Source organism: Trachemys scripta, chromosome 3 (assembly GCF_013100865.1).
Source record: "Trachemys scripta elegans isolate TJP31775 chromosome 3, CAS_Tse_1.0, whole genome shotgun sequence".
NCBI lineage: Eukaryota > Metazoa > Chordata > Testudines > Emydidae > Trachemys > Trachemys scripta.
The window spans coordinates 181134956-181152817 of record NC_048300.1 but is presented as its reverse complement, the minus strand read 5'-3'; the positions used below and the strand labels follow the sequence as shown (position 1 = coordinate 181152817).

Below are 17862 nucleotides of genomic sequence, written 5' to 3'. Positions count from 1 at the left end.
CATGATGTTTTATCATCCCTTTACAATTCTCACCTTGCTATCAGATTAAGGTCACTTGAAATATTAAGTGGCAAGAATTGTAGTTACTACTAATCTTTTCCTGAGAAACCATTTCACTGGTTCAGTGTCCTCCTTTCTAATAATAACTTCCCATCAAATCTCCTTATGAGAAAGAATTTTGTGCTTATGCACACATTCCTTGGGAGCTTTTTTTGATAACTACCTCTTTGGAGTTGCAATAAATTACTGTGTACAGTCCTTACTCCTTACTGTAATACCTCTCTTGCAATGATAAATGTATTTTAGTTCACATGGCTTTACTTTTTATTAACTTGATCATAACAAAAATGCAAAAAAATAAATTTTTATGATCTTGAACTCTCAGACTCTTGCTTAAAACAATGTTTCAAAGTAAAAGATTTGAACTAAGTCCAAAAAAACCCAGGGGACTATTTTGCTAACTCTAGATAGATCAGGTACTTTATTTACTCTGATTCAGGGTTAAACACCTAAAGAAAAAATTCCCCTTTGAAATGAACACAATCACTTGACAATTTCAAGAGAACAATAATTGTCCCAATTTCTCTCTTACTTACGCTGGTGTAAATAAGAAGTAATGCATTATAGTTATGATGGTGTAAAACAGTTGTGAGGAGAGAATCAAGATTTAGCTTTTCTAAATAAGAGATGATCCTCAATATTCTCATAAGACTTGATCTTACACCTATTGAAGTTAATGAGAGTCTTTCCTTTGACTTCAGTGGACATTGAATCAGACTTATAATGCATTGTATTTTTAATCATTGTGAACTCTGCCATTGGATATGTGCACATTCCTTCCACTGGATGCAATGACAGTCTCATACATACATCTAAAAGTAGGTCCTTGAGGCATAGATTAGAACTCCAGTCACCTGTTTTCCCTACCTGCAACATTAAGTGAACACTCTCCTAATGGCTTGTGTCGTCTATTATGTACTGCACATGCTTGAATGGACCTTACTAGCTTAAATGCTTCCAGTAGGTTCAGTGTGAAGAGTGATTCCTGAAGACAACACTGAAATTTGAGCCACGGAGACAGCAGGAAATGTTCGCAGGCTGTGCGAGGCCCAACAGCGATACTAAAACAAAACATCACGTTTCGAAGGAGAGCGCTGCATGCTGATCACTTATGAAGCAGACTTCTTTTCTTTTCTTTTTTTGCACGGAGGAGAGACTGTATATTTCTATGGAAAAGATTACTGGAGAGAGTGCATTGAGAACTAAACTGAGCACTTTTAACAAATTCTTTATGCCAGAGAAACATATGGAGCTATCTAGCTATATTACTAAGAGGTCTGTATATTCTACTCTATTCAGCTGCATCTAAACCCCATCACTAACTGCAATGTGCATTGAAGAAGATGCATTGAAGAAGGAGAGACTGATGTCCCTCCTAGTAAGGACCCAGTCCGGCAAGCATGTTCTATGAGGCACTGAGTGTCATCACCTTCCAGTGATTTCAGCAACAGTTGAGGATGTTCAGCACTTTGTAACGCTGAGCCCTTGGAAACAGAGTCCCCTAACATAGAAGGAAGAGAAATTCTTTCCAAAACAGCCCTCTGTCACACACATATTTAAACATGTCAGACTCTAAGAGAGTAGGGTGAAAGAGTGTGATTGCCAGTCACAGCAGTTCAACAGGATCCTGTATTGAAGTGAAAACTCACAGAATTTTGCAAGAGATGTGTTAGTAGTAGTGGATGTTTTATTCCATTTCCAGTCTTTCAGATTTGTCCTCCTTCCCAAATGCTTATGCTTTCAACTGCCCATTTCATCTAGCAATCAGTTATTTGGAAGTTGTTCCTCACTTGAACTGGGTCCCGTTTTGCAGAATAATTTGCTATTATGTTTAACTGCTGGCGCAGAATCCTACGGGCTCAGAGGGGTGGTTGATCCCCTGACTTAGTTCCATGCGGTCCATTTTCTGCTTGGCTTAGAGACATTTACACCAAGTGCACAGTCTTCCCACTGGATACATTGTTCTAGCATTTGTTGTTTCCTGTGGAAGGACTTGAGGTTGTCATTGTGTAATTTTGGCCAATAAACTCATGGTTTTGCATGGGTCTGTTGTTAATGGCATGTAAGCCTTAGTTCAGGGTATCATATGTTTGTGTCAGCCAGGTCACATGACTAGCTGTTCTATCTTAATGTTTTATGCAAAAATTGTGTGGGAGAGTTTACTGCACCAACATGAAACACAAAGGAACGTTTACAAGATCAGTTTACTACTTCAAGGAAGTTGCAAAAATATGACAGTAAAGATAAAAAGGACTAATCTGAGATGGTGCAATAGCTTTCATCATTCCATCTCGTAAATGTCTAATCCCACTCTCTTTCTAACCATATTTATATTCATATAAATTCCACTACATTGTAGTATTTTAAAAACAAGAGTAATTATTTTATGCTACCCTTGAGAGCTGGGTTTTCATTACAGCATATTTGTCTACAATATATCCCAGCTGATGAGGCTGTTCCTTGTAATAATGAATAGGAGGCAGTTACTGTAATAAAAATTCTACATAACATGCATACTTCCCCCCTCCCATATTGCCCATACTCTTTTAATATGTATGCATATTTTACACTTGACTTCACTCTTTGAAGACTGCATGCTCCCGCTGATACATACCAGAGATTTGGCTACTTGAACAAGAGGAGAAAAATAATTTCATGAACTATGATGATGCATCTGGCCTTCTTTCTGGACCAAGGTGCACCATGTGCTTTACAAGCCTGTGGAAAACGTACAAACCACTCAGGGCTTAATTTTTAAGCTCTGCATTGCCCTTGGCAAGGGGCAATACACAGCTGTGATGCCCCATGATCAGTCTATGAGTCATAATTGGCTCCTTAGCCCACCCCTTGCTTCAGGCGGGGAGTAATCTGCTATTGGCCTGTCTGCACCCGGGAGATATTACTCTCCCCATTGTGCTGGCTCAGCTCTGCTGGTTGGCATGTTTAGGGAGCGAGGACTAGCCTCCAAACTGTTGCTCCACCCTGCCCATCCAATCCTCGCACATCTACCTGAACAGCAGGGGTAAGCAGTGACTCTGCAGGAGCTCCTCTCACCATCCTCTCCTCCAAGCAGCGAGCTGGAAAGCAGGTAGCCCACACTGGGGAGTGATGATCACCTTATGTCTCATTACACCCCCGAATGTGCACTTAGGAAAAGCTATGCTCTTACCTTAAATTAAGACCTACAGTTGAACAAAGAAATCTGGGCACCCGGTCAACAGCAAATACCTCTTTTCCAATTATGCGTATTGCTTTTGTGCCTAGGTTTTAATAGAAATAGTTTAACTACTACATTCGATTATAAAAACTCTCTGTATAAATATAGATCTAAATATGAACCCATCATGTTAAAAATCTTGCCTAAATTAAAATAAAACAGTTCTACATTTCCCCCTCCTGCAGTCCTTCACTGGGGTTGCCCCTGTACATAGCTGTACTCATGTTAAGTCATTGGAATAACTCATCCAGAGAGTTGCACAGAGGTATGTGTTTGCACCTAAACCCTTAATATGGTACAGTCCACTTCCAGTCTGCATGATTTTATATATGAAAACTAGAGAGTGAGACAGAGAGCATATTAAGCCTGAATACTAAGGTTACACAAACCACATCATGGTGAGCGAAGTCTGAGCAGTGTTTTATCTTATCAGAACCCACGAGTAAGTATATTTTATCCACATTTTTTCTGGGCAGTGTTTCATATACAGCATTTGAAGGCTATCACAAGAAGATTTTAATAAGAAATTTCAGCATTTTTATTACATTCATATGGGAAGCATAACTTTGCATTCCTACATGTTTGCTGCACTTTCCATAAGACTCTGGTTGTCGGGAAAAAAAGAAAAAAGAAAAGACAAACATTTTAGATTAAAGACTGAGCACACTCTATGGTTGTTCCCACAACCATGAGATTCCTCTGAAGCTTTCTTCTGTGGATTTCTCTGTTGGATGCTAGTGGCTTATCTCCTGCCCACTTCAATCCCCTACGCTTTGAACAGGATTACCCCAAGCAAACTACTGAGTTGTCTCACTCTTCTCACAGAGGGTAAAATGTAGCACCAGGGCCATAGCAGCTCAGCCTGAACATTAAAGATTCCTTGGCACTCTTTAACAGGGGCCCAGGTCTGCAGTCCTTACTCAGTAAAAGTCCCATTGGCTTCAGTAAGTGGTCAAACTAAGGTCATAACGATTTAGCCCCAGATTAGCATTTCCCCCATTGTGGGTTGGAATTTTCCTCTCCCACCCTGTCCATGTTGCATGCAGTGCACTAATTGATTTCCCGTATCCATCCCAGAGTCGACTGCATTTCAGTTATAGTCTATGTATGTAGTCTGTGCAGCATTTTGGGATCATTTGAGGAGGGACCTTCACAGTAAATACCTTGGCCCTGATTCTAAATTACATTCAGATCTCTTTATATCCACTTTATTAAGCCTCTTTTTATGCTGCCAGAATGGTGTAAGTGGACCTTACCATATTTGTGAATCATGCTCCGTGTTTATATATTTGCCTACAAAGTGTTTTGCTAGTTTCACTACATAAAACTGTATAAGCACTATATAAAATTTTATGCATCTCTCCCCACTTCTTAGGAAAGATTTAATAGCGAAGAATGTAATGAGGACTCATACCACCAAGATTTTATTATCTTTTACAAAATAGACCACAGAACCATTTACTGGGATGCAACGAAGCACCATAAGCAACTAAACTAAACCACAATTGTCAAATAAATGAACAAAGGACATTTTGTTATCCATTATCCATTTTTATTAGTGTTTGTTCACTTTATTGCTTGTTTGCAAAGTTAAGTAATTTGCAATGGGTCTTCAAGTCATTACTGACAATTAAAAATGATCTACTGTAAGAAAAGAATAGGGAATTTAGGTACAAAAACAATTATGTTGTCTTATACTATTACAGTGCCCAAAAGTGCTCAGTGCTCCTACCCAAGGTATTAATCACTATGACCTGTAGTCAGTTTTTTTCAGGATCAGGCTTTAATTTTAGATGCAACATGATCAAGGTGGGTAACAAACAACAGGAAGGGGATGGGATGAGGAAGGGCAAAGGTCACTGCAGTAAAATTGTATAGAGAATAGTCATTGGACTAGGAAAAGAGGGTGAAAATGTCTCTATAGCTTGGAGACTAGAGCACTTTCCTAGGATGTGAGTGATCACCAAGTCGAAGTCCCTGCTGCAATGACTGTTTTATTATTTATACAATGAGGAACAGGTTGAACAGGAGAGACTTGGAAAGCCCCACTTCAGAATATCCTGTAGTCCAATGGATAGAGCATTGTCTTCCAATGTAGGAGACCCAACTTTAAATCATTTCTCCACATCTAGCAGAAATGTGACTCCAGTGATATCACTGGGACTATAAACATGAGCAATGTTAATCACATGCATACGTGTTTGCAGAATCAGCACCTAAGCTATCTTACCCTGCATTTTCTTTTTTCTTTCTCCCCCACCTCCATCACATTTTATCTTTTTAAATAGATAATTCTCTTATTATAGTGGAATATTCCACTCTAGTAAGGGAAGGGGCTGGATTGTCTTGTGTTTGAAGCACAGGACTGGGATGCAGGAGGCCTCAGGTCAATTTTCAGCTCTGCCACAGACTCTGTGTATGACCTTAGGCAAATCATTTCACCTCACCGTGCCTCAATTTCCACATCTGTAAAATCAGGATAATAGTCCTTCCTTTGTCTAGTCTCCCTTTGGGGGAGGACAAGAAATAGAATGAAACACACAAGACATATGTTATTCATGTAACTTATTGCTCTACTGGAAGGAGTTCCAATTCTGTGGGGAAACACATGATATAAGAACCTGTACACACTAGAATAGAATGCTAACCCCACCCACCATGGCTGCCAGCATTCTCATTGCTGGCAGGAGACAACACTCTCCAAAACTCCAAGGAATCCTAGTTACTGACGAGAAAGTAACGACTTATATAAAACAAGCCCTTCCTGCAAGAGCACGCGCCGCTATGGACAAAGCAAGGTTTACTAGCAGTTTATAGCATTCAAATGAAAATGCAGAGACAGGTGCCTGCCAACTTGAGCTGGGGTAAGTTTTTCAGAGATGTAGAATGAGCTTCAACTTCTAAGTTACTGTCTTTTTCTTTACAAATAATAATCTCTTCACTTTTACAAGCGCTATATTATTTTTAGGTAAGAAAACACTATAAAGTTCATGTTTTATTGTTCCTTGCAGTTATATAAATTACATTTGGCCAAAATAAATGTAATTCCTACTGTGTGAACTGGGGACCCAGAATGTTGATTTTCCTCAAGTTATAAACAATGTGAAGATATGTTATACTGGGTCACAATTTTCCACTGTACAGCAAAATATATAACTCAGTTTTAATAACAAAAGTGCATATATCATTAAAGTTTCCCTACTCCATGGAGCACATATTATGTTACTCTACCCAGCAAGATATATCCTTTCTACATACCACAATCTCTAAAATATTGTTTGACTGAACAAAAATATTTCAGTGATTCATTAGTACAACAGCTGTCATTTTGAAAAATTATTCAAATTAGTCTGTATTTTTATTAGTAATATTGAATTCTTTAGAAGGCTAATGTTTTTAGTAGTGCTAATATCACAGCATTCGTTTTTGCTACTCTCATCTTGTTATTGCCATGGATGCCGGAAAGGAATTTTGGAGTATTATTTATTATTTTGATTTCTCTGGTGGCTGTCGGAATTTAGAGGCACCTCCCAAAATTTAACACATAGTTAGAAAATCTATTATGTTCAGTACAATCACTTTGATTCATTAAGTTTCCAGTTACTAGTTTGCCAATTAATAGATGGTCTCTAAAGAACAGACGATGGGATTTTTTAAAGAACTCAGCTTCGCCCTAACAAAATGGCAGATGAAATTCAATGTGAAGAAATGCAAAGTAAATGCACATTGGAAATAAATAATCCTAACTATACATTGAAAATGATGGGGTCTAAATTAGGTGTTACCACTCAAGAAAGAGATCTTGGAGTTATTGTGAATAGTTCTCTGAAAATATCCGCTGAATGTGCAGCGGCAGTCAAAAAAGCGAACAGAATGTTGGGAATCATTAGAAAAGGGAGAGATAATAAGACAGAAAATATCATATTGCCTCTATATAAATCCATGGCATGCCAACATTTTGAATACTGAGTGCAGATGTGGTCGCCCCATCTCAAAAAAAGATATATTGGAATTGGAAAAGGTTCTGAAAAGGGCAACAAAAATGATTAGGCATGTGGAACAGCTTCCACATGAAGAGAGATTTTAAAAAGTCTGACTGTTCATCTTAGAAAAGAGATTACTAGGGGAGGGGATATGATAAAGGTCTATAAAATCATGAATGGGATAGAGAAAGTGAATAGGGAAATGCTCCTTACCTCTTCACATAATACAAGACCTTGGGGGTCACCCAATGAAATTAATAGGCATCAGGTTTAAAACAAACAAAAGGAAATACTTCACAGAACACACAGTCATTTCCCTGGGATGTTGTGAAGGCCAAAAGTATAACTGGATTAAAAAAGAATTAGATTAGTTCATGGAGGATATGTCCATCAAAGGCAATTAGGGATGCAAGCCCATGCTCGGAGTGTCCCTAAAACTTCACCTGCCAGAAGCTAGGAGTGGACATAAAGGGGTGGATCACTCAAAATTACCCTGTTCTATTCATCCTGTTTGAAGTATCTGGAACTGGCCATTGTCAGAGACAGGTACCAGTGGTCTGACTCAATGTGGCCATTCTTATTTTCTTATGTTTTCACAGTTTGGTAGTGCTCTTAGTATTGGCCTAATTCTGGTTCCACTGATGTCATTGGAAATTTCACCATTGACTTCCTTTTAATTTCCAATTAATTAGCTTCCTCATTTTTGTGTAGTTCCACTTTTTGAAGTTAAATGATACTGTGGTGAGCTTCTTTGGCACTATTACTGAGCAGTTCAGCCATATTCACCTCTTGGACAAAATCCTGTGTTCCACTTAGGACTAAATCAAGAATTGCCTCTCCCTTTGTTGGTTCCAGGACTATCTGCTGCAAAAAACAATTGTTAATGGTGTCTAGAAATTTTATCTCTGCATACTATCCTGAGGTGACATGAACCCAGTCAATATGGATAGCTGAAATCCCCCTTTATTATTTGGGTTTCTGTTTTTGTAGCCTCTCTATTCTTCCTGAGCATTTCACAATCACCGTCACCATCCTGGTCAGGTAGCTGGTAGTAGCTTCCTACTACTATATTCTTATTGTTCAAGCACAGAATTTCTATCCATAGAGACTCTATGGTACAGTGTGATTCACTTAAGATTTTTACTTTATTGGGCTCTATGCTTTTTTTCCACATATATTGCCACTCCCCCCAGCACAACCTATTCTGTCATTCCTACATATTCTGCATCATGGTATTAACCACATCCCATTGATTATCCTCATTATACCTAGCTTCCGTAATGTATATCTATATCCTCATTTAATACCAGGCACTTTATTTCATTCATCTTAACATTTAGCACTTGTACATTCTGTCAATATTCAGTTGCTTACCTGAATGCGTTATATTTAAAAAGAACTCTTTTACGTTTGACTGTTCCACATTAGTTTCTACTTGTACTTTACCAGCTTCTTTCCTATCCTCTTTACTAAGATATAGAGTTCCCCCTTTAATAAACTCATCTCTCAGGAATGTCTCTGCCTGAACCATCCTATTGGCTTTCCCCCAACCCCTAGTTTAAAAAAAAATCCTCTATAACCATTTTTAATTTTACATGCCAGCAGTTTGGTTCTGTTTTGGTTTAGATGGAGCTCATCCTTCCTGTACAGGCTCCTTCTTTCCCAAAAGAAACTGCAGTTCCTAATACTCCTAAAACCCTCCTCTCTACACCATCCATCTCATTTTGTCTTCCTGATCCTGCACAAAGAATGGGAAGAATTTCAGAAAATGCTACCTTGGAGGTTCTGGACTTTAATCTCTTATCTAGCAGCCTAAATTTGGCCTCCAGTACCTCTCTCCTACCTTTCCCTATGTCACTGGTACCAATATGTACCATATCCACCAGCTTCTCCCCTACAGTGCACATAAGTCTGTTTAGATGTCTCGTGAGATCTGCAACGTTCACACCTGGCAGGCAACTTATCATGCAGTTCTTTTGGTCACTACAAACCCAATTTGTTTATGTTTTTAATAATTAAATACCCCATTAATATTACCTGGCTCTTCCTAATGACTGGGGTATCCTCTCTAGGAGGAGTAGTGTCAGTGAGAAAGGATGCCATGACATCATCTGGAAGGAGAGTCCCAACTATGGGATTGTTTCCCTTCATTCCAGCTTGATGTTCTCCTTCCCTGGGACTTTCATCCTCCTTAACAGCACAGAAGCTGTCAGACTGGGACAACTTTACTGTGTCCCTGAAAGTCTCATCTATGTACTTATCTGTCTCCCTTAGCTCCTCCAGTTCAGACACTCTGGCCTCAAGAGCCCATATTGTGTCTCTGATGGCCATGAGCTGCTTGCCCGGTGCAGACATATACACCATCTGCTCTCAAGGTAGGTAATCATACATGATGCATTCAGTACAATAAACCAGATAGCTCCCACTCTGCTGTTGGACTTCTGCCTGCATTATTTTTACTCTTGCAGGGACTTTAGTTTTGTTTTTTATTTGTTTTGTGAAGGGGTTATTGGCCTAAATTTCACGTATATTTGTTAGGTGTATCTGGTTCTCATGTTCCCTCTTTTTACTCCCTCACAAACCTCCCCTGTTTGCTGCTTCTGTGCACAAGCTTCTCTGATTCTCTGGTGTTTTTTTAAACCCCTCTTCTCTCTGAGTTAGCCCCACCCTCTCGTCAAGGGATCCTAAAGGGATTAGTGATCAATGGTAGCAGGCTAGAGGGTTAGTAAACTCTCAGGGTACATCTACACTACAGCGGGGAGTCGATTTAAGATACGCAAATTCAGCTACGTGAATAGCGTAGCTGAATTCGACGTATCGCAGCCGACTTACCCCGTTGTGAGGACGGCGGCAAAATCGACTTCTGCGGCTTTCTGTCGGCGGCGCTTACTACCACCTCCGCTGGTGGAGTTAGAGCGCCGATTTGGGGATCGATTGTCGCGTCCCAACGGGACGCGATAAATCGATCCCCGAGAGGTCGATTTCTACCCGCCGATTCAGGCGGGCAGTGTAGACCTAGCCTCAGCCACGCCTAGCAGGCTACTTGGCTCAGCACACAGCCCTCACAACAGACCATGCTTTAATCAAGCAAGCACACAGCAACGAAACAAGCACACAACAAACAAACAAACTGACAAACTCACCCCAAGGGTCATATAGTCTCTCCTCCTTCACCTGGAGAACTTCCTCACAAAATTCCCCTGTTTGCTGCTCCTGTTCACTACCATAAGGCTTCTCCTAAATCCTCCTCCTTTGAACCCACAAGGTTCACAAAGTGTCTGTGCTAAAATTTGATCTTTACAATATGCTAAGAAGATTAATACATTCTGCCTCCATAGACCAAGAAGAGAAGAGAATTTCAGAGTCAAGGACCCCTCAAAGAGAACAGGCTCTTTCTCTTCTACGGTGAAGGAGATCCATCTTCAATTGTGCATTATGGAAAAAAGAATGGGGCAGTCCTGCAGGGACATGGGTCCCAAACTATTTAAGACATCCAACATAAAAACTATGAAGTGTTGTTGTAGCCATGCTGATCCTAGGATATTAGCAAGACAAGGCGGGTGATGTAATAACTTTTATTGGACCAAGAGATACAAGAGATTTTTTCAGCTGCTCTATTCTATATCAGGAATACAGCATTAAGAACATTGCCTCTCCACCACTAGCTGACACAAGGAAAAATCGAAATTAAACTTATTTAAATTAGTAAAAATGGATTGGTGATAGTGAATCCTAATATTAAGATGCATATAAATGTGTAATTGTTTATAGTTATAATGATTTAATAATTAATAAATACATTTTTAAGTGGTTACAGCTAGGGATAACAAGATGGTGATTTTGGAATAATTCAGCCTATAGGAAACAGACAGGTTAAGGTGAGATAAAGGTCACTCCAAAACCTGAAAGGAGGGGCTAGTCAAGCATGGCACAGGTTTTCAATCGGGTCTGGGTTTGATTGACAGATGAATTCACCAGCTGTGATTGGTTCATAAGAACAGATCAATCAGGGAAGCCTTTAAGATGATTGGTGGATGGGTATGCTAATGATAAGGATCGAGGAAATAACCAATCAGAATAGGCCAAAACCTGTATATAAGGTAGAGAGCTGACAGGCTTGAGTCAGTCAAGATGAGACCAGGTGGAGAAATAGGAGAAGAAGTTGGAAGATCAGAAAAGAGTTGAAATCGCTGAAGAAGGAAAGAGCTGCAGCAGCAACAGCTAAGAAGTATCTGTGACAGAGCAAAAGGACTGCAGACAGATCAGAGGGGAAAAAAGACTGTAAAAAAGTAACATGACAACCATAGTACAGAGAACCAATAGGATTTATGAGTGTATCTGTCTGAGATAATAAAGTTGGATGTTTGTGTATATATGTTTGTTACTATGTATACAATTTAAATGTTTAAGTAAGAACTCGCAGACAGCATTCTCCATGTGACTGATCACTGCATGTAGAATGTAACCACTTAAAAGCTATTCCCAACTGTATGGTATTACAGTACTGGGTACTTTGATATGCATACCTGTGCTAATGGGATTTGTATTTTGTTTCTTGATAATATGCTTTTAAGGTTTATTGTATCAAGGAATATTGGTATATTGAACAAAGATTATTTTGATTTTGAAGAATTACTGCCTGATTGTTAATTTTTCAATCAGAAAGCTGTATCCAGATCTTCCCCAAGGGTCAACAGAATTAGTCTATCCTGGGGAAGTTTTCCAAAAGTCAGAGGGAAGAAAACCTTAGTAAAACTTCAAGGGCGGTCCACCCCCTTTCACCTATCGAAACAGACAGAAAGGGGGATAGTTATTCAGGGGGACCAGAGTGAGCTACAGATAATCACTGGTGGTGTCTGAATAAATTAGGTCTGCCAAGGTTACCATCAAGGGAGGGTAAGATTTTAGGAAAGACAGACATAGGTGTATACTGTTCCTGTTAAATGCTTTGTTCCTACTGGTAAATAAACAATATTTTGGTTTAAGATGGCTGTCTGCTCACTATATACACCACTGGTCACAGACTCCTGAAGGTAAGAGCCACAGGTGCCTAAATTCAGCCAGACTTTATGGGTAAAAATGGTTGATACACAGGTGCTACAGCCCAGAGCCTGATCTAGAAGTGGGAGAGTTGCAGAATTCCGCTCCCAGAGAGATAAAGGCACATGGCCCAAGAGCTGAGGCAGTGAATTCAGAGACCAGAAAGGGGACGGAGGTGCAGCTACCCTGTAACTGTGACAGAAAGTAGCAAGGTCTGTATGTATCTGAAAGGAAGTTTTGCACTCTTCTATCCATGTGCAGATGCAGAATGGTATTTTGGCTACAGCTGCTATTTAATCATCTAAAAGCAGCCCCGGATCTTCTAAAAGCCTTAAATTGTGAATTGAGTCAAAACTGGCAGATGCAATTCTTCAGCCATGTGCAAATATCATTTGTTGTTACCTTTTCTAGTTACTCCGCTTAGCCCATCAACATCCAGCTTGCCCCATTTGGCAAGGCAGTCTGTATCCATTTGGCAAAGCAATCTGTATCCCTCAGAAGAAGGAGCCTGTGTCCTGAATGGTAACTGCCACCCTGTTCCCTCTTCCCTGGAGGAACGCATTCACCATTTCTGCCAGCAATGGACCCATACTTCCCCATTGTCATTCATCATCCAGGAAAGACATGGATCCAGATTACAGGCCAATGCCAGTGTGCTCAGAACTGTACAAAACACAGGGGAAGGCACCGATCCTGCCTAAAGGAATAAAATGCTGGCCATTGACTTCATTGAAGCCAGGAGTTCACCGTAAAAGTCCAGTTCTGCATGTGGGGAACCTTATTCCATTTGGACCAGATAATGACCCTTGATACACACTTGTGCAGGGTAGTGAGGCATTTGCCAGCCATAGAATGGGCAGCTGCACAGTGGGGAGAGAAGCCTCAACCTGGAAAGTGGAAATGGGAAGAGACAGGGAATAATTGGAGCCTTGGCTCCTCCCTCTTCCCCCAGTGCACAAGTCTGCATAGGTAAGCTGACCTGGGGCGGGCAGGAGAGAAGGGAAGTAATATGTACCAGGAAGAGAGGGCTTATGTCTCTTGTGGCTTTGAGTCACAGTTTGGCTCTATGGGAAGCCCTGAACACAGCGCAGACAGCAAGGTGCCAACGTAGTCTTGTAGGATTCTCTCTCACACACAAATATATAAGCAATAGAAAGACTGAACCCATGTGAAAGCACCACATTAAACATACAAAAAGAGTATGAATGTAACTGGGGCAAAGTAATTTGTCTTGTGTACAGTCATCTATTCGTGCCAAGGGGGTTACCACAGAAAGGTCTTGAAACTACAGTCAGAGATAAATACTATATTATAATAGAGTTAGTAAATGATAATATAAAACAGAGAAATTCAGAGACTGATCCTGCAGGATCAAGCCTGTAGAAAGAAGGTCGTGGGGGGCACATGTTCCTTGGCTAGGATGTTATTGCATGTCTAGAGCCACGGAAAAGGGACTTTCCTTTGCTTCTCCGTCTATTAGAAATGGCTTATCTTGTGTGAGAGGGAAAAAGATCATAGCAAATATGGGCCTAATTCCCCACTGCCTTTCATGTTGTGTAATCATTTCCATCTCTTCACAGTGAGTGTAAAATGCCACCACATCAGAACAGTAGCATGTTACTCATTGGCATAGGTGTAAATGAATACATGAGGCACAAGATGGGGGGAGGCTAATTCCTCTTACATGTGTCTTGTCATGCTGGCAGGGCCGGCTCCAGGCACCAGCTTACCAAGCAGGTGCTTGGGGTGGCCACACCAGAGAGGGGCGGCACGTCCAGCTCTTCGGCATCAATTCGGCAGTGGGTCCCTCACTCCCGCTTGGAGCGAAGGACCTCCTGCCCAAGTGCCGCAGATCACGATTGCATCTTTTTTGTTTAACAAATTTATTAGAGCATAAGCTTTCGTGGACTACAGCCCACTTCTTCGGATGCATATAGAATGGAACATATATTGAGGAGATATATATACACACATACAGAGAGCATAAACAGGTGGGAGTTGTCTTACCAACTCTGAGAGGCCAATTAATTAAGAGAAAAAAAAAAAACTTTTGAAGTGATAAGCGATGGTCACATCAATACCACCCTATACCGGAAACCTACTGACCGCTACACTTACCTACATGCCTCCAGCTTCCATCCAGGACACACCACACGATCCATTGTCTACAGCCAAGCTCTAAGATATAACCGCATTTGCTCCAATCCCTCGGATAGAGACAAGCACCTACAAGATCTCTATCAAGCATTCTTAAAACTACAATACCCACCTGCTGAAGTGAAAAAACAGATTGACAGAGCCAGACGAGTACCCAGAAGTCACCTCCTACAAGACAGGCCCAACAAAGAAAATAACAGAACACCACTAGCTGTCACCTTCAGCCCCCAACTAAAACCTCTCCAGCGCATCATCAGAGATCTACAACCTATCCTGAAAGATGATCCTTTACTCTCACAGATCTTGGGAGACAGACCTGTCCTCGCTTACAGACAACCCCCCAACCTAAAGCAAATACTCACCAGCAACCACACATCACTGAACAAAACCACTAACCCAGGAACCTATCCTTGTAACAAACCCCGATGCCAACTCTGTCCACATATCTATTCAAGTGACATCATCATAGGACCTAATCACATCAGCCATACCATCAGGGGCTCGTTCACCTGCACATCTACCAATGTGATATATGCCATCATGTGCCAGCAATGCCCCTCTGCCATGTACATTGGCCAAACCGGACAGTCTCTACGCAAAAGAATTAATGGACACAAATCTGACATCAGGAATCAAAATACTCAAAAACCAGTGGGAGAACACTTTAACCTGTCTGGTCATTCAGTGACAGACCTGCGGGTGGCTATATTACAACAGAAAAACTTCAAAAACAGACTCCAAAGAGAGACTGCTGAGCTAGAATTGATATGCAAACTAGACACAATCAACTCCGGTTTGAATAAGGACTGGGAATGGCTGAGCCATTACAAACATTGAATCTATCTCCCCTTGTAAGTATTCTCACACTTCTTATCAAACTGTCTGTACTGGGCTAGCTTGATTATCACTTCAAAAGTTTTTTTTCTCTTAATTAATTGGCCTCTCAGAGTTGGTAAGACAACTCCCACCTGTTTATGCTCTCTGTATGTGTGTATATATATCTCCTCATTATATGTTCCATTCTATATGCATCCGAAGAAGTGGGCTGTAGTCCACGAAAGCTTATGCTCTAATAAATTTGTTAGTCTCTAAGGTGCCACAAGTACTCCTGTTCTTCTTTTTGCGGATACAGACTAACACGGCTGTTACTCTGAAACCTGTCATTATGCAAGGCACTGCATTTAGCCGTATGGAATGGAAATCCATCAACCTCATGAAAAAACTCGTACAGATACAGACAGACATCATCTTCCTTTCCAAATGCAAGCAGATGGACATCATACCAAAAGGACTAAAGGTAAAAAATCCATTACAATCTACATATCACACAGACTATGCTGAGAGACTGTGTCACACACTCTCAAAGAAACTGCGAAACCACCTGATCAGCATCCTATACAGCAAACAGGGAAAGATTAAGAATGAGCTCTCAGAACTGGATACTCTCATAAGAAACCAACCTTCCACACAAACTTCCTCATGGATAGACTTTACAAAAACTAGACAAGCCATTTACAAGACAAACTTTGCCTCTCTACAAAGGAAAAAGGACACTAAACTATCTAAACTGCTACATGCCACAAGCAGCCACAACAGTAGTTCCCTTAACCCACCCAGCAATATTGTTAATCTTTCCAGCTATACTCTTAGCCCAGCAGAAGAGTCTGTCCTATCTCGGGGCCTCTCCTTTTGTCCCTCCAGACCCATGAATATGATACAGTTCTGCGGTGACCTAGAATCCTACTTTCGACGTCTCCGACTCAAAGAATATTTCCAACATACCTCTGAACAGCATACTAACCCACAGAATCCTCCCTACCAGCACTACAAAAAAAAGGATTCTGCATGGACTCCTCCGGACGGTCGAAACAACAGACTGGATTTCTACATAGATTGCTTCCGTCGACGTGCAAAGGCTGAAATTGTGGAAAAGCAACATCACTTGCCACATAACCTCAGCCATGCTGAACACAACGCCATCTACAGCCTCAGAAACAACCCTGACATCATAATCAAAAAGGCTGACAAAGGAGGTGCTGTCGTCATCATGAATAAATTGGAATATGACCAGGAGGCTGCTAGACAGCTCTCTAACACCACATTCTACAGGCCATTATCCTCTGATCCCACTGAGGATTACCTAAAGAAACTACACCATCTGCTAAAAAAACTCCCTGACAAAGCACAGGAACAAATCCGTACAGACACATGCCTAGAACCCCGACCAGGGGTATTCTATTTGCTACCCAAGATCCATAAACCTGGATATCCTGGACGCCCCATCATCTCAGGCATTGGCACCCTAACATCAGGCTTGTCTGGTTATGTAGACTCTGTCCTAAGACCCTACGCTACCAGCACTCCCAGCTATCTTCGAGACACCACTGACTTCCTGAGGAAACTACAATCCATCGGTGATCTTCCAGAAAACACCATCCTGGCCACTATGGACGTAGAAGCCCTCTACACCAATATTCCACACAAAGATGGACTACAAGCTATCAGGAACAGTATCCCTGATAATGTCACAGCTAACCTGGTGGCTGAACTTTGTGATTTTGTCCTCACCCACAACTATTTCACATTTGGGGACAATATATACCTTCAAGTCAGCGGCACTGCTATGGGTACCCGCATGGCCCCACAATATGCCAACATTTTTATGGCTGACTTAGAACAACGCTTCCTTAGCTCTCGTCCCCTAACGCCCCTACTCTACTTGCGCTACATTGATGACATCTTCATCATCTGGACCCATGGAAAAGAAGCCCTTGAGGAATTTCACCATGATTTCAATAATTTCCATCCCACCATCAACCTCAGCCTAGATCAATCCACACAAGCGGTCCATTTCCTGGACACTACTGTGCTAATAAGCGATGGTCACATCAATACCACCCTATACCGGAAACCTACTGACCGCTACACTTACCTACATGCCTCCAGCTTCCATCCAGGACACACCACACGATCCATTGTCTACAGCCAAGCTCTAAGATATAACCGCATTTGCTCCAATCCCTCGGATAGAGACAAGCACCTACAAGATCTCTATCAAGCATTCTTAAAACTACAATACCCACCTGCTGAAGTGAAAAAACAGATTGACAGAGCCAGACGAGTACCCAGAAGTCACCTCCTACAAGACAGGCCCAACAAAGAAAATAACAGAACACCACTAGCTGTCACCTTCAGCCCCCAACTAAAACCTCTCCAGCGCATCATCAGAGATCTACAACCTATCCTGAAAGATGATCCTTTACTCTCACAGATCTTGGGAGACAGACCTGTCCTCGCTTACAGACAACCCCCCAACCTAAAGCAAATACTCACCAGCAACCACACATCACTGAACAAAACCACTAACCCAGGAACCTATCCTTGTAACAAACCCCGATGCCAACT

General features: G+C 41.2%; 1 long non-coding RNA gene across 1 annotated transcript in view; it reads left to right on the top strand.

Moving 5' to 3' along the window:
* LOC117875324 overlaps positions 1-12212 on the top strand; it is a 101616-nt gene extending 89404 nt beyond the window's left edge. Inside the window, exons 3-4 of the long non-coding RNA XR_004645249.1 lie at positions 9535-9635; positions 10599-12212. This is a non-coding gene — a long non-coding RNA (uncharacterized LOC117875324). The remainder of the gene's footprint in view (positions 1-9534; positions 9636-10598) is intronic.
* Positions 12213-17862: the final 5650 nt, after the last annotated feature.